Source organism: Cervus elaphus, chromosome 33, assembly GCF_910594005.1.
Source record: "Cervus elaphus chromosome 33, mCerEla1.1, whole genome shotgun sequence".
NCBI classification, from domain to species: Eukaryota; Metazoa; Chordata; class Mammalia; order Artiodactyla; family Cervidae; genus Cervus; species Cervus elaphus.
This window is the reverse complement of record NC_057847.1, coordinates 11170374-11194698: the sequence shown is the minus strand read 5'-3', so window position 1 is coordinate 11194698 and position 24325 is coordinate 11170374. Positions and strand designations below refer to the sequence as shown.

The window sequence follows — 24325 nt, the reverse complement described above, 5'->3', positions numbered from 1 at the left end:
AACAAATACACCTCCGTACAAGCCACAGAGACGCACTCCTGGCCCTGCCCTCCCAGTGCTCTAGTCCAGACACATGTGCACGTGCATGCTGATGGAGTTGGGAGGGTGCAGGGTGCAGAATGGGAGAGGGAGGGTCAAACATAAAGCATCGAATCACATTGAGAATTCCACCTCTCTGTCTTAGGGACTTCAGAGGTATAATGATAGGAATACCTAACATGTTTTTAGGGCTCACCACGTGCCATTTAGTCCATGCCTTAGCATGTTAGTTGCATGTTAAAATGCAGTCTTGTTATCTCTAATTTTCAGAGTAGGACACTATGAATCTTAGTAGGATACTAAGATCCAGGAAAGTGAGGTGAATTGCCAAAGTCCCTAGTACTAGTAAGTGGCAGAGTGGATATTAAGCTCCATCTGGCTCCAGGACCTGCTCTCTTAAGAACTACTATGGTCCCCAAAGCCAGCAAGTGGGTTTCCTCACTACCACCCTGGGGCCTCCTGCAAATTTAGCACCTCCTATATGAGGTATATTCCCTCTTGTGATGCTGGGTCAGAGCTGAGGCCTCTGTTCTTCCTCCATTGTTGTGCCGTGGTCTAGCAATCCCCACTTCTGCCTGCCTCCCCACCCACTGGAGGCTCTTTGGTCTCCTTTGTACCTCTGCCCAACCTCACCGTAGCTTCAGTGGACTGGCAAACCCAGGGCATCAATTGTCCTGACGTTGCTCAGCTGGGTGAATGCTTGGCCGCTGTGCCCCTGTGGAAGGTGCCCACCCGCCTCAGCAACAGAATCATTGCTGACCCAGCTGGTACGAGAGGGGCCATTGATGTCCTCTGTGTACAGAGCAAGAGTCAGAGGCAGTGCAAGGCTGCCTGCACCCCTTTGCATCACCATCTTCCTCGTGGCTCTGCTGAGCCTGCTCATCTGCCAGGTATAACACCTTCATAGCAGACAAGCAGTCCACGGTCCTCCTGGGCCTCGCCTCTGGGATTATCTTTTCCATCCCAGTCCTGACCCTAATCCGCATCCACTGGACAGCCCACATCATCCCGACATTGACAAGCATGTGGGCTGGGCCATCCCCGCCTCCGGCCCTTTGCTGAGTGAAGATGGGAGGCTGCTCGCTCTCAGTGCAGCTCTGAGGGCCCCAGAGCTCCAGCCCTTACCCGGGGCCTTGCTCTGCCCCTTCCGGCACCGCTTCAGGAACCTCTGAACATTCAACTAAGAATTATCTCTGAGCAGAACAGAAGACTGAAGACTCTCAACAATGGAGGCTTCCTCTCTTGCTAAACTGGAGTCGTCAGAGAGAGTGATGCTGTGAGGCTGATTCTGACCCCACTCTGGGCTGCTCTGCCGGTGTTCCCATCCGTGGATGCTGGAGCCAGAAGAGATACTCTGAGGTTTCTACATCTTCATCCCCCTTCCACCTCCTGGAAGGAGGAGCTCCTGTTCACATCCTCCCCTTGGCAGCAGAGCTGAAGCCGAGGACCCACCACGAAAGGCAGCTTTCTGTCCTGACAAAATAGTCTCTCTGAGAGGACCGGCTGTGACTGGGGGAGGAGGCTCCCTGGGCCTGAAGGGACACACACCCACCTCCCTCTCAACCTCTGGAACACCCCACTCCCATCCAGGGGCATGACTCCTAGAACTTCAGCAGGTAAGTCACCAAAGCGCCTTCACCTCCAGGACCTCTGACCTCGGGTTCCTGTGTCCCCTCCAATCTGTCACAGTGTGCCCTTGGAGAGTAGGGTCTTCCACCCCTTCCCCCAAGTCCCGGCTGGGCTTCAGCCCCTCCACCCTTTCACTTCCCATTCACTGTAAGCTTCTACTTACGCCCTGCCCCATACTCAAGTTTCTCCCTGAATAAAGTTCCTAGCCATGCGTGTGTGTGTGTTTTTGTGTTTGCTTGATGCTGGGAAAGACTGAGGGCTGGAGGAGAAGGGGACGACAGAGGATGAGATGGTTGGAAGGCATCACCAACTCAGTGGACACGAGTTTGAGTAAACTCCGGGAGCTGGTGATGGACAGGGAGGCCTGGCATGCTGCAGTCCATGGGGTCACAAAGAGTTGGACATGACTGAGCGACTGAACTGAACTGAAGTTACTTCAGTCTTGTCCAACTCTTGCAGTCCCATGGACGGTAGCCCTCCAGGCTCCTCTGTCCATGGAATTCTCCAGGCAAGAATACTGAAGTGGGTTGTCACGCCCTCCTTCGGGGATCTTCCCAACCCAGGGACCGAATCCACATCTCTTATATCTCCTACATTGGCAGGAGGGTTGTTTACCACTAGCGCACCACCTGGGAAGCATGTTTTAAAAGGAGGAATGAAGAGACATCTACAGTCCAGGGGGTATCTTTACCATCAGTGAGCTGGGTTAGAAACTCAGCAGATCAGTTTATAACTACGGCAAAACCATTGAGATTTTCAATATTTATCTTTATCAATTTTATCCTGAATATGAACATGAGGCATTCTGGATCAGTGTTCATATAAGAAATACACTGCCCCCTCCCCCTAGGGTATTGCAGTGGTCAAGTGTCTCACACAAGTAGCTGGTCACTCTGTAAGGGAGTGAAGACGAACAGCGGTTTTTCTCTTTTGCTTATTAAAAAAAAAGGGAAGTACCCGTCCCCCTCCCTTCCTGAAATAGTCTCCTTTAGAAATATGTCTGAGTCCTTGCTCCTTATGTGACTAAAGTAACTCCAGGAGCCATATAACCCCATTTATGAGCTAGAGACGTCTCCAAGGTCTGGACTGCAAACCAGAGGAGACAGCGCTGCTACTGGTCATCCCAGCACCCTGGGGCTCAACCTAGGGACCTAGTCTGTGTTGTAACAATTCAGCTCTCTCAGGGACATAAGAGAAATTGTATTATCACTTCAGATCAAATCAATTACCCAGACAAGTGGATCCAGATCTAATTCTCATGGTGCGTGAAGAGCACCGGGAGGCTTGAACTTTTTTGCAGGGCACCCCAAAAGCCAGGGAACCTTTATCTCCCTATAAACACTCACCATGTTCTAACCCAAGGAGTGCCTAGAAATTTCTGATGTTCAAAAAATTAATTTCATTCAATAAACTTTTGAATTTATACTTTGTGAAAAGGTAAGATGTAGTTCCTAATTTGCAATGTTGCATGTGGTCAAGTTATTACAGGCCAATGGGACTGGAAACTACTGCTGACACAGTTTCAGAGCAGATCCATCAATATCACAAACAGGCAGGCTAACTGTCAAATAGCAAGAAAAGATTCTAACCAGATATTTTACCTCGGATCAACCACATGAAAATTGCTGCCTCACTGTCACTGCACACAGAGGCCCTGAAGACCTGTACTATTAATAGAAACTTATCCAGCCGGACCCTCTGCAGTTCACAAAGTGCAACGCCCATAGAACAGCTCATTCATCTCCATAAAAATCAGTCAGAAGAGTGATTAGTATAGCCCAGAAGAAGTGAAGTTTCTTGACCAAAGTGATGAATAAAAAATGGAAATCAAATTCTGATTCAGATCTTTGATTACAAAACCTGAATCCTTTTCACAAAGTGAATTCTATTTAATTCTATGTAAGTAATTAATAATGTTTAAAATATTATAATGTTAATTAATGCAATAGTTACAGTATATCTCATCCAAGTTCTGATGACATGAAAATGTTAAAAATTCTTAAACTAGACCAGTTTAAGAAATTGTAGAAGAATTCGCTGAAGTCCTACTTGTTACCATATGGCATAAGTCAAATACTGGAAAGTGCAGCAGAAAGTGGGATAGTAGAGTACATGGTAATCTAAGATGACATCACTTTATTTTTAATTCCTCTCCTGAGAATTCCTGGCAACCACCTATCTTTTTACTGTCTACATAGTTTTGTGTCATAGTTGGAATCACATTATACAGCCTTTTCTGATTATCTTCTTCCACTTAGTAATATGCATTTAAGTTTCCTCCGTGTAATAGCTTCAGAGCTCATTCCTTTATAGCATTGAATAATATGCTATTGTCTTACTATAACACAGGTTATTTACCATCCACCTTCTAAAGGCATCTTGGTTGCTTCCAGATCTGGCAATTATGAGTAAGGCTACTGTAAACATCTATCTGCAGGTTTTCGTGTGAGTTTTCAATTCTTGTGGGTAAATACCAAGGAGTGTGTTTGCTGGATTATATTGTAAAAGAATGTTTGGTTTTATAAGAAACTATCAAACTGACTTCCAAAGTAGTTTTGCATTCCCACCAGTAAGTTCCACATCCTAGGCAACACTTAAAGTTGTCAGTATTCTGGATTTTGGCTGTTATAACAGGAGTGCAGAGGTATCACACTGTTGTTTCAATTGGCATTTCCCTGGTGTCTTATGGTGTGAAGCATCTTTTCACATGCATATTCGCCATCTGTATTTCTTCTTTGTGAGGTGTCTATTAAGGTCTTTCACTCATTTTTCAATCAAACTATTTTCTTACTGTTGAGTTTTAGGAATTCTTTTAAAATTTGAATAACAGTACTTTACGATGCTGAAAAGGAGTGGTCAGATATAAGCCTTACCTTATATCTAATCTTAGTGAGAAAGCATCAATTTTCTCAGCATTAAGTATGCTGTTAGCTGTATTTTTTGTTTGTTTGTTTGATTGGTTGTTTTTGTAGATATTCTTTATCAAGTTGGGGAAGGTCCCCCTACTCATAGTTTAACTGAGTGTTTTTATCATGAATGAGTATTGGATTTTGTCAAAAGCTTTTCCATCTATTGATATGATCATTAGATTTTTCTGTTTTAGTGACAGAGTAATATTAGTCAATATTTAAATGTTGAACCAGTCTTGCATATGTTGGACAAATTCCACTTGGTGGTGGTGTATAGTACATTTAATAGTTGGTCCTCCATATCCATGGGTTTCATATCTACAGATTCAAACAACCCTGGCATCAAAAATGTTAGAAAAAAATACAGAAAGTTCCAAAAAGCAAAACTTGAATCTTTGGGGCATCAGTAACTCTTTTTTTTTTTTTTTTTTAACTTGGTACCCGGCTGCCAGCTCCTTTTTTTCTTTTGTAGTTTTTTTTTTTTTTTTTCATTTATATATATTAGTTGGAGGCTAATTACTTTACAATATTGTGGTGGTTTTTGCCATACATTGATATGAATCAGCCATGGATTTACATGTGTTCCCCATCCTGATCCCCCCTCCACCTCCCTCCCCATCCCATCCCTCTGGGTCATCCCAGTGCACCAGCCCTGAGCACTTGTCTCATGCATCAAACCTGGACTGGCGATCTGTTTCGCAATTGATAATATACATGTTTCAATGCTATTCTCTCAGATCATCCCACCCTCGCCTTCTCCCACAGAGTCCAAAAGTCTGTTCTATACATCTGTGTCTCTTTTTCTGTCTCAGCAACTCTTTACTTAGCATTTGCACTGTATTTACAACTATTTACATGGCATTTACATTGTATTAGGTATTATAAGTAATCTAGAGATGATTTAAAATATACAAAAAGATACATGTAGGTTATCTGCAGATGCTACAGAATTTTATACAAGGGACTTGAAGATCCACAGATTTTGGTATCTGCAGTGGGTCCTAGAACAAACCCCTGGTGGATATTATAGCACAACTGTATGTTATTGAATTTGATTTGCTCATTTCTTTCTTTCTTTTTTTTTTTTTTTTTTAGGATTTGTACATCCATGTTCATGACAGACATCAGTCCATAGATTTCTTTTCCTATAATGTCTTGTCTGATGTGGTATTGGGGTAATGCTGACCTCATAGAATGAGTTAGGCAGTATTTCCTCGTATTCCCACTATTTCTCTCCTTTGAGAGAAATGATAAGCAACTTGTATAATTTCTTCCTTAAATGTTTGGTGGAATTCACCAGTTGGCTCATTTGAGCTTGGTGCTTTCCATTTGAGAATGTTATTAATTATTGATTCACTTTCTTTAATAGATATAGGTCTGTTAAGATTTTGTATTTCTTGTGTGAGTTTTAGCAGAATTATGTCTGTCAAAAAATTGGTCCACTTCATCTGGGTTATCAAATTTAAGGGCATAGAGTTGTATGCTGCTGCTGCTGCTAAGTCACTTCAGTAGTGTCTGACTGTGCGACCCCATAGATGGCAGCCCACCAGACTCCCCCATCCATGAGATTTTCCACTGGAGTAGGTTGCCATTTCCTTCTCCAATGCATGAAAGTGAAAGTGAAGTCGCTCAGTCTTGTCCAACTCTTAGTGACCCCATGGACTGCAGCCCACCAGGCTCCTCCGTCCATGGGATTTTCCAGGCAAGAGTACTGGAGTGGGGTGCCATATAGAGTTGTATAGTATTCCTTGATTATCCCTTTAAGGATCATGGGATGTATAGTGATGTCTCTTCTTTCATTTCTGATGTTAGTAATTTGTGTGCTCTTTTTTTTAACCTGGCTAGACGCTTATCAATTTTATTCATGTTTTCAAAGAAACAGCTTTTGGTTTTACTGATTTTCTCTGTTTATCTCCTATTTTTAATTTCATTTATTTTTGCTCTGTTTTTGGATCTTTTGGAGCTATAATTGACATCCAGCACTGTATAAATTTAAGGTATACTGCATAATGATTCCACTTACGTACATCATGAAATGATTATCACAATAGGTTTAGTAAATATCCATCATCTCATACAGATAGAAAAGACTAAAGAAATTGAAAAGGTTTTATCCTTGTGATGGAACTCTTAAAATTTACTCATAACAATTTTCATATACAACATAGAGCAGTACTAACTTTATTTATTATGTTATACATTATATCCTTTGTCCCTATTTATCTTACAACTAGGAGTTTATACCTTTTAACTATCTTCATCTGATTCCCTCTCCCCCTTCCCCTGCAACCATAAATCTGATCTTCTTTTGATGAGTTTGTTCATAATTTTTAAAATTTTAATATAATTGAGGTATAGTTGATTTGTTTTGAATACTAACTAAACAATACTATGTTAGTTCCTGGTGTACAACATGGTAATTCAGTATTTTTATACATTTCAAAATGATCGCCACAATAAGTCTAGTTACCATCTGTCACACGAAGGTGTGACATTATTATTGACTGTATTCCCCACAGTGTACATTTCATACCTAAGACTCATTTATCTGGTAGCTGGAAGTTTGTGCCTCTTAATCTCTCTCACCTATTTCTCTCATTTCCCCACTCCTTTTCCCTTCAGCAACCACCTATTTGTCTCTGTATGTATGATTCTTTCAGTTTTGCCATGTTTGTGTTTTAGATTCCACATATAAGTGAAATCATTCAGTATTTGTCTTCATCTGTCTGACTTATTTCACTTAGTATAATACCCCTTGGGGTCCATCCATTTTGTTACAAATGGTAAGATTGCATTCTTTTTTTTATGGCTGAGTAATATTTTATATATATATATGCTATTAACTGGTACTTAGGTTGCTTCCATATCTTATTGTAAATAATGCTGCAATGAACAGAGGGGTGCATATGTCTTTCCAAATTAGTGTTTTTGTTTTCTTCAGATAAATATCAAGAAGTGGAATTGCTAGATCATATGGTAGTTGTATTTTTAATATTTTGAGAAACCTCCAGTTTTCCATAGTAACTTCTTTTAATTTCACTGATGCCTGCTCTAATTTTTATTATTTCTTTTCTTCTGCTTACTGATTTAATTCATTCTTCTTTTTCTGGCTTTCTCAGGTAGAAACTTAGATTATTGATTATAGAAATTTCTTCTTTTCTAATATGTGCTTTCACTGTATCTCACATAAGTTGCATTTTAATTTTTATTCAGTTGAAAGTGTTTTTTAAAATCTTGTGAGTTATCTTCTTTGACTAATGTGTTATTTAGAAGTGCTGCCTAATCATAGCATATTTTGGAAATTTTCAATTACCATTTTTTTTTCTTGATTTCTAGTAGATTCCACCATAATCAAACAGCAGACATTTCATTATTTCTATTCTCTTAAATTTGTTAAGTTGTATTTCAGAATGTGGTCTTGGTGAATGTTCCCTGTGAGATTGAGAAGAATGCATATTTTACGGGTTTTTTGTTTGTTTGTTTGTTTGTTGTTTTTTGTGGGGGTTTTTTGTTGTTTGTTTGTTTTGGCTGTGCTGGGTCTTAATTGTCACATTCAGGATCTTTAGTTGTGGCATGTGGGATCTAGCTCCTTGACCAGGCCCAGGATCCCTGCATTGGGAGCACAGTCTTACCGCTGAACCATCAGGGAAGTTCTTGTACATTTTACTATTGTTGTATGAAGTGGTCTGTAGATGTTATTACATCCAGTTGATTGGTGGTTCAACTATGGTTCAACTGATTGAGGTCAACTCTGTCCTTACTGCTTTTTTGCCTTTTGGATCTGTCCGTTCTGACAGAGGGACACTGAAATCTCCAATTACAATAATGGATTCATCTACTTCTCCTTGTAACTCCCTTAGCTTAAGCTGTACATGTTCTAATGCTGCATCACTTTTTTTAAGCAAAGATATCCTGTATAATTTTTAAAATTATATGAATACTTTAATGCAAATGCTTAGCACTTAAAATTATCGAAGCTTAAGTAAAAAAACTTCATTAAATAATGATGATTAACTCCAATAATTAGTTCATTTCTGCTATATAATGCCGATCTTATGCGATACAATAACTGCATTGTCACTGTTCATTTTTTCCACTGCTCTTCTGAATTCTAAAGGGCAGAGGAGGGAGTAATCAGAGAGATACAAAGCAAAACACAGTCCAAATATAGTGCTCCAGAGCTGGTAAGTTCTGTTTTTACAGCTTAGTAAAAGCTTTATACTAAGTACTTAGTGTACTTAGTAAAAACTTTGTCACAGTTTAAGAATGCATGATCTTTAAATAGAAATTACATATATACATTTAGTGTCTATAAACACTAGAAATATGTTAGAAAGGGTGGGTCAATGTATTCCTCAAAAGTTGGGTAGGTTTTAAAAAGGATGAAGTAACACGACTTTCAAGGTCCAGGGGAATCCTGCCTGAAGGGTTTATCTTCACTGTGCAGGAGTTAAGGCATCTCTGGGACCCTTAGGGTTTGTCCAAACTGGATTTTCTGGTCTTCAGTATAGCAAGTGCATCTTTCACTCTGTGGTAAATGACATTCTTCACTTTAATTTATCTTCATGATTAGTATAAGTCTGTGACAGATACCAGAATTCCTGAGTTAGCCAGAAGCATTAACATGCTCTGGAGAAACAAAATCTTCAAACACTTTGATGTGACTACGTAACTTATGAACCTTACATGGAATTCCAGTTGGGATAAATGCCACATCTCTAGAAACTGTATAAACTGTATAATAGCCCAGCCTTGAATTCCATATTCTTTATGAAGATATTTTCTTAGTGATCAATCTAAATACCAGCTCTAATCACTGATAGGATCATGGCTGCAGGGTTTTCTTGAACATTCTCTTTTGATGCCTTTTTAAAGAATCTTCATATCTTCTTCGTGTCTTCATTAACATACATTGGCCAGAAGGCTCCTGGCTTCTCTTCCAATAAATTGCTTTATTGTGAGTTCTTGAGAATTTCCATCTTGCACAACTCTAAGGACTTCCTGTTCACACTGTCCTTTGAGAATTCCCACATAGACCTCAGAACATTAGCTGTATCTGATGTCTCAGTAAAGACATTGCTCCACATTTTTAATCTTCTGGAGTAATTAATCCATAAGCATTATGGACCCCATTATGGGACCTCAGTCTGACCAAATAAAGTAGTTAGGCAGCCTAGAGACAAAATTCAATTGTCATCTCACCCTGTGTATTCAAGTAATGGGATGCTGGCTTTGATTTGATCATCAAACCTGGAGGACATGGTATCTCTGAACTCCCCCAATAGCCAGTCCTTAAGTATTAACATCATTAATTCTTTTTCATTTTCCAAGAGATTTGGAAAAGCTTCAAATCCATTCCAGAAGTATCCTACTGTGGCTTCTGTGACGATTTCATTGTTCCTTGGTACAGACTGAATGTTTGTGTTCTCCCAAAATTTGTATGTTGAAACCTAATCCCCAAGTGTGATGGTATTTGGAGGTGGGGCCTTAGGTTTGAAGGCAGAGTCCTTCAATGGGATTAGTGTCCTTATAAAAGAGACCCCAGAGAGTTCTACAACCCTCTTCCATCACATGAGGACACATGAAGACAGCCACCTATGAACCAGGAGGTGGCCCTCACCAGATACCAAATCTACTGGTGCCTTGACCTTGAACTGCCCACCTTCCAGAACTGTGAGAAATAAATGTTTGTTTTTTTTTAAGCTATCCCGTCTATGGTATTTTGTTATAGCAACTCGAACAGTCCTACAATTTAGTAGATCTACTTCCTGGTCACCAAACTTTTTGCTGAAGGACTCAGGTTTCCAAAATTCAGTGTCCAATTTATGATGGCTCGTTGCCCTTGTTTCTAGTACTCTCTGAACACAGTCCAGATGCTCTTAATATCGGGATCTTGCAAGTACTGGAAGCAATTACCCCCGCAGTCAGTAGTAAAGAGCACAGAATGCCAGGTATGTCATGTGTCCTCGAAGTTCTTACATGAATCAGAGAAAGGCATTTTCTACCAAAGAAGGAAAAATGTCATCAAGGATTTTTACTGTGCTCCTAAGTTCATTATCTGTCTTTTCCCCTCCCTGTGGACATGCCAGGTGGTTGGATCTGACAGCAGTTTAAGGGGAAGCGCTAACTGGACAGGCTGATTTCATGCTGCTAGCTGGCTGGGAGGCTGCGCCCCTCCTCGCAGATGCTCATTCCAACACTGAGAGATTCTGAAGGAGCAAAACACCAAGAATTTTTTTTTTCCCCTGACTAAGGCACTCTGTTTTATGTCTTCCTTTGAGACCGGCTTTGTAAAGAGTTCAAACTGCCTGTATGAACAAGGACAATTTGCCTTACTACTCTTACAAAATGAACAGACTTCAACATCATAGAGAGTTTTTCGAAGAGTGATCTGTGTAAGCATCAAGTTCCCTGGTTCATGTATTTAACTCTTCAAGCATCTCAACCAAGAAAAAGTCTTGTAGGTAATACCCCATTGGCAGTCTTCCCCCTTCATCCAGTAGCAATTCACACAAACGCCAAATTCACACTGAGGATACACTCAGTGCAAACTGAAGACGGTGGAATCACACACATCACACGTTTCCTGAACGCCTTGGACAGCTCACTCCTAGCAACCCGCCAAGAGACCCTCTTAATATATGCTTGCACTGTGGGCATGGCTTCCTTTTCAGAAACTGCCATTTGATACAGCTGTCTCCAACACTGGCCAGGATGTACTTTTCTATACCCACATCAGTCCCTAACATTTTTGGTTACAGGTACCCATAAGCTAATTACTTCATTGTTATTAGAAACATTTTGACAAAGGCAAGGTTCTAATAACCTAGTAAATAAGAAAGTTTTCTAGAATCTGTGTGAAGAGACTTGTAATCATACAGCTCCCTTTTCTCTTCCATCACTCACCTCAGAGAAACACTGCCTAGGATGACTAAACTGACATTATTTTAAGTGTACTAGACCAGGAGTGCCTTGGGAAGCAGAAAATCTAACTAAAGAATGTAGAGATTGGCGGTCATTGATGTTGGTCAACCACTAAGCCATGTCATCAAGAGCCTAGGCTTTATTGCTCCATCATCCTTAGCTGTGTGGCTTCCCAGGTGGTGCAGGGGTAAAGAAACCACCTGCCAATGCAGGAGACACCAGGAATGTGGGTTTGATCCCTTGGTCAGAAAGATGTCCTGGAGGAGGACATGGTAACCCACTCCCGTAGTCTTGCCTGGAGACAAGGCCCATGGACAGAGGGGCTTGGCAGGTTACAGTTCATGGGGTCGCAAAGAGTTGGACACAACTGAACATGCATGCACAACCCTGATCCTTAGCTGTTAGCATTACATCTTTGTGTCTTTCAATTTATGGTCTCAAGATGCCTACTGAATTTTTAAGCAAAGAAGAAGAGGGAAAGACCACTTCCAGTCCCTACCATGCCTTTTATCAACAAAGAAAAAGCTTTTCCAGAAGTCCCCAGTAAACATCTTTGCAAATTTCTTTGGCCAGTCTGGGTCATTTGGACACTCCTACCTCCAAGAGAATCTGGAAATCAACTGTATTGAAAAGAATAACAGAATGAGCTTAGATCAATTATGATTCATCCTCTGGAGCTGGGCAGACTGTTGCCTGTATTAGTTGGCTATTGCTGTGATAATGCTTGATAACAAGCAACCCCAAATTCCCAGTGGTTTGCAAGAACAAGCATTTTGTTTCTTAACTATGAGCAAGTAGGTCATTTGTGTGGAGTAGGAAATGGCAACCCACTCCAGGATTCCTGCCTGGGAAATCCTTTGGACAGAGGAGCCTAGTGGGCTATAATCCATGAGGTCACAAAGAGTCAGACACGACTAAGTGACTAACACACACAGGTCATTTGTGACTCTGCTGGTTTGAGTGGGATCAACTGGACTTGAATGTAGGCTGTATATGTTTTCATGGCCACTCCATATATCTTCTTATTCTGGCACTACTGGCCACATAGCATATTCTTCTCATGGCAAATGACAAGTGCACAAGAAGCCAGGTAAAAATCATACCAACACACTTAGAGGATCTGCTCACATCCTGTCCAGTAACATTACATTTGCCAGACAAATCACCTGGCCAAGTCCAATACAAGCTAGGCAAGAATATATGCTCTGATATCCCAGTGGAAAGGGCTACAAAGTCATGTGCCAAAAGGTATGTTAATAGATGTATAATTCTGTTATAGAGAATGAAGGATTGGGAACAAAAATTCAGTCTGTCCCCTAATTCCACCAACCTGGGGAATGAGAGAGAGAAAGGAATGGCTCTTGGGTAGGCATCGTACAGAGTCTTCCCACCAGAGTAGTCAAAAGAAGCCTTAGAAACTTATTGTTCTGATTTAGAGAGGGAAGAGGGGAAAGTAAGGAAACAGTAAAGTTACAAACTGCTTTCCTGGGCAGGGGTTTCCAGCTATGACATTGATGGATAGTTGAATAGACTGACATAGACTGTTTAACAACTCAAACTCTCGGTTTCACAGCCTGACTGCCTGTGGTGCCAGGTATGACACTAAGTATTTTGAATGCATTAACTCACTTTATCTTCACAACAAATTTATGAAGCTTTTTCACTTTACAGTTAAGTGGTCAAGGGACTTAGGCAGCTGCGCACACATGGCAAAACTACCACTGAAGCCCAAATCCCTCTGATTTCATTCACTCAGGCAGCTATTATTTACCAGGTGTTGACTGAGGATGCAGGCCAATAACACAGTCCCTGACCTCCAGGACTTCAGATCTCAGTCTCAAAGTTTCCCAGCCCACTGGACTTTACATGTCAACTTAAAAAAATGAGTCCAACTGGAAGAATCAACCTGCCTGACCTCAGGCTCTACTACAAAGCCACAGTCATCAAGACAGTATGGTAATGGCAAAAAGACAGAAATAGAGATCAATGGAACAAAATAGAAAGCCCAGAGATAAATCCACGTACCGACGGACACTTTATCTTTGACAAAGGAGGCAAGGATATACAATGGAAAAAAGACAATCTCTTTAACAAGTGGTGCTGGGAAAACTGGTCAACCACTTGTAAAAGAATGAAACTAGAACACTTTCTAACACCATACACAAAAATAAACTCAAAATGGATTAAAGATCTAAATGTAAGACCAGAAACTATAAAACTCCTAGAGGAGAACATAGGCAAAACACTCTCTGACATAAATCACAGCAAGATACTCTATGACCCACCTCCCAGAATATTGGAAATAAAAGCAAAAATAAACAAATGGGACCTAATGAAACTTAAAAGCTTTTGCACAACAAAGGAAACTATAAGCAAGGTGAAAAGACAGCCGTCAGCATGGGATAAAATAATAGCAAACGAAGCAACAGACAAAGAATTAATCTCAAAAATATACAAGCAACTCCTGCAGCTCAATTCCAGAAAAATAAATGACCCAATCAAAAAATGGGTCAAAGATCTAAACAGACATTTCTCCAAAGAAGACATACAGATGGCTAACAAACACATGAAAAGATGCTCAACATCACTCATTATCAGAGAAATGCAAATCAAAACCTCAGTGAGGTACCATTACACGCCAGTCAGGATGGCTGCTATCCAAAAGTCTACAAGCAATAAATGCTGGAGAGGGTGTGGAGAAAAGGGAACCCTCTTACACTGTTGGTGGGAATGCAAACTATTACAGCCACTATGGAGAACAGTGTGGAGATTTCTTAAAAAACTGGAAATAGAACTGCCATATGACCCAGCAATCCCACTTCTGGGCATACACACCGAGGAAACCAGATCTGAAAGAGACACGTGCACCCAAATGTTCATCGCAGCACTGTTTATAATAGCCAGGACATGGAAGCAACCTAGATGCCCATCAGCAGATGAATGGATAAGGAAGCTATGGTACATATACACCATGGAATATTACTCAGCCATTAAAAAGAATTCATTTGAATCAGTTCTAATGAGATGGATGAAACTGGAGCCCATTATACAGAGTGAAGTAAGCCAGAAAGATAAAGACCAATACAGTATACTAACGCATATATAGGGAATTTAAAAAGATGGTATATGCAAAACCCTATATGCAAAACAGAAAAAGAGACACAGATGTACAGAACAGACTTTGGGACTCTGTGGGAGAAGGCGCAGGTGGGATGTTCAGAGAGAACAGCATTGAAACAAGTATACTATCAAGGGTGAAACAGATCACCAGCCCAGGTTGGATGCATGAGACAAGTGCTCAGGGCTGGTGCACTAGGAAGACCCAGAGGGATGGGATGGAGGCGGGAGGAGGAAGGGGGGATCAGGAAGGGGAACACATGTAAATCCATGGCTGATTCATGTCAATGTATGGCAAAAACCACTACAATATTGTAAAGTAATTCGCCTCCAACTAATAAAAATAAATGGGAAAAAAAATGAGTCTAAGACAAATGTGTTTTATTTTTTAAATCAATATACTTTATGCCAGTTAAACTTCTAAAGGCTTATCATTTTATATTCCAATAAACCATCATGCCTACTCTTTGAGATAAGTACTATTATTCCACAATTTAAGTATGAATAAACTGAGATCCTGAGAGGTTACCTTTGTTACCTTTGTGAGAGGGAGTGTTCTCACATCATGTATGGATGTGAGAGTTGGACCGTAAAGAAAATTGAGCGCTGAAGAATTGATGCTTTTGAACTGTGGTGTTGGAGAAGACTCTTGAGAGTCCCTTGGACTGCAAAATCCAACCAGTCATTCCTAAAGGAAATAAGTCCTAAATATTCATTGGAAGGACTGATACTGAAGCTGAAACTCATCTGATGCGAAGAAATGACTCGTTGGAAAAGACCCTGAAGCTGGGAGAGGTCTGAAGGCAGGAGGAGAAGGGGACGACAGAGGATGAAATGGTTGGATGGCATCACTGACTTGATGGACATGAATTTGAGCAAGCTCCAGGAGTTGGTGATGGACAGGGAAGCCTGGTGTGCTGCAGTCCATGGGATCTTAAAAGAGTTGGACATGACTGAGAGACTGAACTGAACTGAGAAACGGATGGAGCAGGATTAGAAACCAAGCCAGTTGACTCCACAACTCACCTTTTCACCACACCTGCCATGCGCAGTCCATGATCAATAGAATACAGGTTTCTGCAAGTAAAGTAATAAATCAATACAGCTTTTCCTGATGCATTTTCTCATTAAAAGATACTAGTTATAAACTTATTGCATAAAGGCCTGTTAACTACTTTATGTTAAAAAGGGTTCCTCACACTTAACACAGGCTTTCCAGGTGGTGCTCAGTTCAGTTCAGTCCAGTAGCTCAGCCGTGTCCAATTCTTTGCGACCCCATGAACCGCAGCACACCAGGCCTCCCTGTCCATCACCAAATCCCGGAGTCCACCCAAACCCATGTCCATTGAGTCGGTGATGCCACACAACCATCTCATCCTCTGTTGTCCCCTTCTCCTCCTTCCTTCAATCTTTTCCAGCATCAGGGTCTTTTCAAATGAGTCAGTGTTTGCATCAGGTGGTCGAAGTATTGGAGTTTCAGCTTCAGCATCAGTCCTTCCAATGAACACTCAGGACTGATTTCCTTAAGGACTGACTGGTTGGATCTCCTTGCAGTCCAAGGGACTCTCAGGAGTCTTCACCACCACAGTTCAAAAGCATCAACTCTTCAAAAGCGCCAGGTGGCGCTACTGGTAAAGAATCCGCCTGCCATTGCAGGAGATGCAAGAGACGCAGGTTCGATCCCTGGGTTGAAAAGATCCCCTGGAGTAGGAAGTGGCAAACCTCTCCAGTATTCTTGCCTGGAGAATCCCATGGACAAAGGAGCCTGGCAGGCTACAGTCCGTGGGGTCACAAAGAGTCGGACATAACTGAGCATACTTTAAACATTTGGGGTCGTGGGTCTGGTATTTTTTAAGTGTTTCAAAATTATAAACTAAGAGGGAAGATATTAAAATATAAAATGACAGTTGTAATTTCTTTTTCCTTAAATCCAGAGACTGGATTTCATTGATTCCACTATTTTATCTGATTGATGTTCACATAATCCTTTACAACTGCTAATTAATCACACTACATTTTAGCAATAATTATTAAACTCACCTCGTATGGGGGTGCTGGAGGCACCTCTGGCGCCCTCTTGCCTGCCGGTCCCACCGAAGAGTCACAAGTGGGGCGGCAGCCGGTCACGCCGGCTCCTGGTCCCCGGCCACCGGGCGACCCAAGTGCGGGGCGACTTGTCGGCACCCGGGCGGCGCTGCTGAGGTTCCTCCTGGATGAACAACAACCAGTCCTCCTTCATCGTCCAACAAGTTGGAATAATGTGTGAGCATCTCTTAAAAGACTAAAAAGATCATATTTGGGAAGGGTATGAGCAAATCCTATACAGCTAATTAGCAGAATGGTATGACCCTTTTGTGAAATTCACACATCGTGAGATTATGCCACCAGATGGGAGGAGGCCAACAAATTAAGTGTCCTGAAGCTTTTTGCACATCTGGGTACCAGGCCATAAGAGAGATGGCTGGTATGTACTTTTTGCAGCTGGTTTGGTTTCGCATTTCACTCCAACTTTACTACATCCTGAGAACACTTAAGTGTTTCTACAGGTCCTCTTTTTGAACTTAAACTTTCTGATTGCAACAAGGATCTCATTTCTGTTCGCCCAATAAACAGCCATGCCCTACTGGGATAGATTTTCCAAACAAAACACTTGGAGGAACAACTTAGTAAAATATACCTTCAGCGGCATTTAACGAATGGAGTTTCCCCATGCACAATTCTGTAAAACGTGTGTGTGTATCTTTTACATTATTGCTTGTTTTGTTCAATTAAAAAAAAAATCCTTGGGGATTCTGGCTGTGAATGTGACACATGATAACTATGGTTAAAAGACTATGATCTTCTACAGACCATTAATGTTTTGTGACCATGTATTTAATACCTTGCCACAGTGGATTCTGTGTAGGAATTATGGTTAAATACAGGGGCTGTTTCCAGGCACAGAATGTGAGTCATAAGTTAGTATGGACATCAGATGTTCTTATAATGATACAGCAAAGTCTGTGGTCCTAGGTCTGCAAATGCATGGTGGGGAAGTAGGACAAACCAGAAATGAGCCACTGACAGCTGGATTCTCTCTAGCTGGTATTAGGAAAATACTTTGACTCCAACACTTAAACACCCACGTGGCGCCTGCGTTCACTTAGTCGCATAAAGAGCTCCCTGGACACTGAACCTCTAAAAAGAAAACACTTCCTCTGGAGTGAAAGCATCAGGATTTATTTGGGAGCTTAGCAGAGGTGAGCATAGGGTGGGCCTGATTCAGGAGGTATTGCTGCTTGGCAGAAACCACTTGACCTTTGTATCTGTTCTAAAAATAGAACTTGGATTCTTTGGTCAGATTCCCTCAAATTCTTCTAAGAGGTGTCCACATCCAACTGGCTTGAGCTTGGTTTCGGCAGCCCTTCCATAAAATTGCTTATGGATTGTTTTCCACATTGTTTCCAAGGCAGAGAAACAGAAAGCAGCCTCTGCTCAGAGGAAGTAGAAGTTAAATATACATTTATTTATTAACAATGACTTGTTCAGGACCACATTTTATAAAATGCTTTGTTTCTTTTATTATTGTTTCTAGAAAGAAAAGTTCTATTAAGACTAATAGTTTCAATATGGAATAATTTTTTAAATAGGGCTTATTTGGGGACTTCTCTGGTGGCTCAGTAGTAAAGAATCCACCTGACAATGCAGGAGTCATGGGTTCGGTCCCTGGTCCCGGAAGATCCCACATGCCAAGGAGCGGGTAAGCTCTTGAGCCACAACTATTTAGACTGTACTCAAGAGCCCTTGCTCACCAACCAGAGGAGCTGCCACCATGAGCAGCCCGCCACCACAGTTAGAGAGCAGTCCCCGCTCGCCACAGTTAGAGGACGCCTGCACACAACAGTGAAGACCCAGTGTAGCCAACAATAAATAATACAATTATTAAAAATAATAATAAAGTGAAATAGGGCTTGTTTTGAAAAATTGAGTTTAACTCCAATGGGGGAAAAAAATTTAAAGGTAACCTTATTGATAAATACAGTTGCAAAATTCCTAAATAAAATATTCACAAACTACACTTGAAGGAAAGTTACAGGCTCAAAATAGCCTGGAGTTAAAACTCCCCTCCGGATCCTCCCCACCATTCTATGCAAAACAAAGAACTCTCTTTCTCGAAGAAAGAAATGGGCGTTAAGGTTGATTACACCCAGCTCCCAGCTGGTCCCAGCCTCTGGCCGATCTCCAGAATTCCTTACCCCAGCTTTTTAAGAGATGACTAACCTGAACAACCTTGGAGAAGAACAGGCCCCCTTAAGACAGTAGATCTCCACATTCATGCCTATATATACTTACTCTTTTCTTGGGTTAGGGCAGCCGCTCACCAATCTGACTGCTGCCCCTTCTCGCTCATTAAAGGTGATCTGTTCCTGTAAAGTGAAGGTCTCCTTTTTCTGAACCTCGCCTTCTCTGACTCCCTTACCCTACAACACTCTTCACTGTACAAGAAAAAAACACTACATCATAACCAACGGTGCATCTAGAAATGCAGGGATTTTCCAACACTGGAAAATCTATTTATGGAGGCGACTGAAATATAAATAATGCTTAAGTCCTTAGTAATAAAGGAGATTCCCTAAGAAAGACAAAGTAGATAAAGTGATTCCCAAGAATGTGATCAGCAACATTTAAAACGTATGCAAAGGAGATCTGAAAGGAACAGCCAGTTAAATGAGGGTGGAACTGGCAAGACGGATGTGTGGTATCCAGGCATTGGAGAGAAGAAAGTGTTTCAAGTGGTCAAGCCTTGAGACGTCAAGTAAGATGAGGACTGAGAACTATTAATTCAGCATGGCACTGGTCATTGTTTCTGGGATAATCACAATTTCTGTGGAGTGATGGGAGAGAGACCTCATTAGACTGGGTTACGGAAAAATGTGAAGTGAGAAAACGGAGCTCAGACTATAGAAAATTCTTTTAAGAAGTTAAGAGTTGAAGGGAACAGATAAATGGGGTGGTAACTCGGCTCTTTTAAGAGGAATTGGTAAAAGAAAGGTGTTATTTCTTTGTATATTGTTTTATATTTGTTGGTGTTATTTAAAGATGATAGGTACTGGACATATTTTATACCAAAGGGAAAAAAATTAATGAGTAAAAGTTTGATGATGCAGGAAGAAAAGACATAATTATAGGAGCAATGCTTTCTCCCTCTTCCAGGAACACCTTGCCAAACTCCAACTCAGGTGAAAATCAACTGTCTTCCATGCTTCTGAGCTTAGTAGGGGATTGGGGGGGGTGGGGGTGGGGGGCAGGGGTACTTGACTACAAGTCTCAAAAGAACACTTAACACTAACCAACAATCCTTCCGCACTTTGCTAATAAGATGACTTCGCCTGTCTCCAAAATAACTACATCACTCTTCTCTCTCCAAAAGCATATGTTCTTTTCTCCCCCACTAAAATAGGAGCTGTTAGGTAGACATCCTCTCATCTTCACACCACCACATCTGCCTGCTTTCTTGCACCTATCTTCTTTCTTCTCTCTGTGTGGTCTGGACCCCACTTCATTATAATAGGACACCAGTTAAAGGATAACTGAAATACGCAGACTTTCTTAGAAGAAAGCCTCAGTCCAAATAAAGCTGAAAAATCACTAAAACTGTACATAATAAAAATGTGACTGAAATTAGTGGAAAAATTCAATCTCCTTGAAAAAGATGCACAAACTGACCTGGGAAAATTAGATTTGGTAGTAATAATGCACCCAAATAAAGGTCCAGTGTTATGTGTCATCAGCAATAAAAATCTTTTTTAAAGATTCCACATAAGTACAGTATTTCTCTGATTTACTTCACTTAGTAAAATACCCTCAAGGCCCATCCATGTTATTGCAAATGGCTGTAATAACCTTTCATGTTCTTTAGAAAGAACCTCAGTGTCTTTACCGAGAAACAAATTTCAAGCCATTTGCTGCTTTGCATTTAAATAAAGAGCTTGGCCATAGCCCTTTCAACCTAACAACAAGTAAAAAGCTATACACACTGAAAAATCCACAATCTCCTTGGATCCATAAAAAGGGGAAGGACACACTGCAAACTTCTGCCCCCAAGATTGGAGAGACAGACAGCAAATACAGAGTTACGACTCACCAGACCAGAAACCCCCTCGGGAAACAGTTGCAGGCTAGGAAAGCTGGGCCTGTAACCGATGCGCTGATGGAGGCTCAGTGTGGACCACTCTGAGAATTAAAAACTTCAGGGGACCCAGTCATAGGGAGCCCCCACAGTATGGTGAGATTTGTTTCCAGGAGCTCAAGCAGGTTCACGTAGTAAATGTTGGAGAAAAATCCTCTCCTGTTTCCAGCAGCAGGTGGGGAAAGGGGCCTGTTTTGAAATATGTCAGCACGTTCGCAACTAGGCCGGCCCTCAGGTTTAACAGAGTTAACCAGATCCCGACATGCTGGAGTGTTATTAAAACCTAACTCACCTGGCTGGGGAAGGAAGCCACTCCAGTCAGCTCCAGCCTTCCTCACAGGGAGCGGAAACAGCCAGCCCCAGCCCACTCTCGCCATCCTCTCCCACCTAACTGAGAAACACGTGATGCTCACAGTCCAGAGGTGCAACCTCACTGGAAGACTGAGAGCTAATCACAGGGCTGTAGAATCCTTCCCCTACACCATATACCTCACCACGGTCTTACTAAAGGCCCAATTCAGCATTTCCTTTTACCCAGTACATCATGTCTAGTTATCAGAAGAAAAAAAATTACAAAACATACTAAAAGCAAACACCACCACCAAGACCTACATAGTATTCTAATAGAAGAATGCATTGTATTCTACTTATACAGCGTCCTATCTATGTTTAAATTTTCCACCATGCTAAAATGATAAAAACTCTTGTGTATATATAGATATTTATAATTTGATATTTATAATCAGATGATAAATTTCCTTAGGATGCATTGCTAAAAGTCATTTGCCAAATGTTTGAAAATAATAGATTATCAGCTAGTTTAGTAAACAAATACTGTATAATATTATTTATACATGGAATCTAAAAAATACAACTAGTGAATGTAATTAAAAAAAAAAAAAACAGACTCATAGAGACCAAATGGGTGGTTACCAGTAAGGAGGGGGGAGGGAGGGAGCAATATGTGCATGCGTGCTTAGTCACTCAGTTGTGTCCGATTCACTGTGACCCCATGGACTGTAGCCCACCAGGCTCCTCTGTGCATGGAATTCTCCAGGCAAAAATACTGGAGTGGGTTGCCATTTCCTTCTCCAGGGAATCTTCCTGACCCAGGGATCGAACCCAGGTCTCCCGCATTGCAGGCAGATTCTTTACTGTCTGAGCTACCAGGGAAGCCCAGGGGCAATACAGGAGTAGGGAATTAAGAGGTACAAACAATTAGGTACAAAATAAGCTATAAGGATATATTGTACAGGAAGAGGAATATAACAAATATTTTATAATAACTATAAAATTTTTGAATCACTATACTGTATACCTATAACATATAATAATTTTTTAAAAATTCAGCCTCTGGCATAGGAGAGAAGAGCATGGGCAGGGTGGGGGAAGAGGAGAAAATAAGTCAATCAAGACAAAGATATGATCAACCTAGACAGCATATTAAAAAGCAGAGACATTACTTTGCCAACAAAGGACCATCTAGTCAAAGCTATGGTTTTACCAGTAGTCAGGTATGGATGTGAGAGTTGGACTATAAAGAAAGCTGAGCCCTGAAGAATTGATGCTTTTGAACTGTGGTGTTGGAGAAGACTCTTGAGAGTCCCTTGGACTGCAAGGAGATCCAACCATCCCATCCTAAAGGAAATCAGTCCTGGGTGTTCATTGGAAGGACTGATGCTGAAGCTGAAACTCCAATACTTTGGCCACCTGATGTGAAGAGCTGACTCATTGGAAAAGATCCTGATGCTGGGAGGGATTGGGGGCAGGAGGACAAGGGGACAACAGAGGATGAGATGGTTGGATGGCATCACTGACTCAATGGACATGAGTTTGAGTAAACTCTGGAAGTTGGTGATGGACAGGGAAGCCCACCGTGCTGCAGCCCATGGTGTCTCAAAGAGTTGAACACGACTGAGTGACTGAACTGAACTGATCTGAGACTTATGAACACATTTGTTTCTCTTTTTAAAATGTTTATATTAATGTTTTGAGTATGATAAAAATATCCTTGGATTTCAAAGAATGTGTGGAGAAAAGTAAGTCTGCCTCTCAAAAATCTCCCAGATCCTAGTTTTCTCCCTAGTTTCTCTATCCTTTTAGATATCAGGGTGAACCAAACCAAAAAACCCATTTTTGTAGATCAAACACAGTTTAAAGTTTTTCAGAAATGCAATATGGTTCCACCTAATATGATATACATGTCCATTTACTTTTCCAAATATATAACCATAATATGCTCAGTGACGTTTTTATATATTTCAGGAAGTTTTGCTGTCAACTTCTCTCCTCAGTGGGGACAAAGAAAGTGAAGTCGCTCAGTCGTGTCCGACTCTTTGTGACCTATTGGGCTGTAGCCCATCAGGCTCCTCCATCCATGGAATTTTCCAGGCAAGAGTATGGAGTGGGTTGCCGTTTCCTTCTCCAGGGGATCTTCTTGACCCAGGGATCAAACCTGGGTCTCCAGCATTGCAGGCAGACGCTTTACCATCTGAGCCACCAGGGAAGCCCCTCAGTGGGGACAAAATATCCACAAATCAGGTTTTAAAAATGAAAACTGCCAAGGGACATCAGATAAGTGGAATAGAGGTCTTGGGGGTGGTGTCATTCATTTTCTTAAAATGAGAAATTGTTTCCTTTAACTTGAAGAGAGAGCAACACTTTTGAAGTCTATAAGTTACATAAACAAATGATAAGAAAACATACCGTGTGAAGAGTATCTCCCACTATCAAAGCCCAATGACTTCCTACAGTAGGAGAAAGCCCAGCCTCAGGCTATGAAGGCATTCAGGCTAGAGGGTGCTGTGGTTCTTCCATGCTTGTTCCTATAGCCAGGATTTGGGGATAAAATTGCCTAGGATAGTTTTTATACCATTAGAGGACCATGGGTGAATAGTGTGTCTGTTACAGCGCCGCTTCCTGAAGTACCTTTCCTGATTTTTTTTAAAAAAAAAAGAGGAATTTATTAAAAATACTTAGCTATGTAAGTAAAATAACATCTTTTCAAGAAAAATGCAGATTATAGAACTGGAAGAAACCATGGAAACTCCATGGTTCTTAACAGGGAATCATATCCGTTTCACCATGGCATTTTGGCTAATTGTTCAAGGACAGTAAAATGATTTTTTTTTTTTTCAAGTTTGAACCCGGATCTTCGGACATGGCAGCCTTGGAAAGTGATCCTTCCTATTTTAGTTGTCCAGCTTTTCTGAACAACAGCTCAGTCACCTCTTCAAAAGGCATTCCTTATCATTCTCTCCACAGAGTGCATCTGGAGTTACTATACCCTGATCAACTCTGCTAACCTATAAAATGCATCTCCTCACTCCCAATCTCTGAAGTAAAATTTTCCCTGTACACAGTATAAATTCTGTCTCTTCATGTATTGGGTTTAATTTGACCTTCCCCTGCCTCTGTGTAGTGTCTTCAGTTTCCTGTTAAGAGCATTTGGTTGTACGTTAGGCTGTTTGTTTCTCTGGGAAAGTATGTTCTTGTGTCAGTTTAGAAAATGGTGGTTGGGCTTCCAAGCCAGAAAACG

General features: G+C 41.2%; 1 pseudogene; it reads right to left on the bottom strand.

Annotated features, from left to right (window-relative positions):
* Positions 1 to 9047: 9047 nt before the first annotated feature.
* LOC122688306 lies at positions 9048 to 16857 on the bottom strand (annotated as a pseudogene).
* Between the last annotated feature and the right edge of the window lie 7468 nt (positions 16858 to 24325).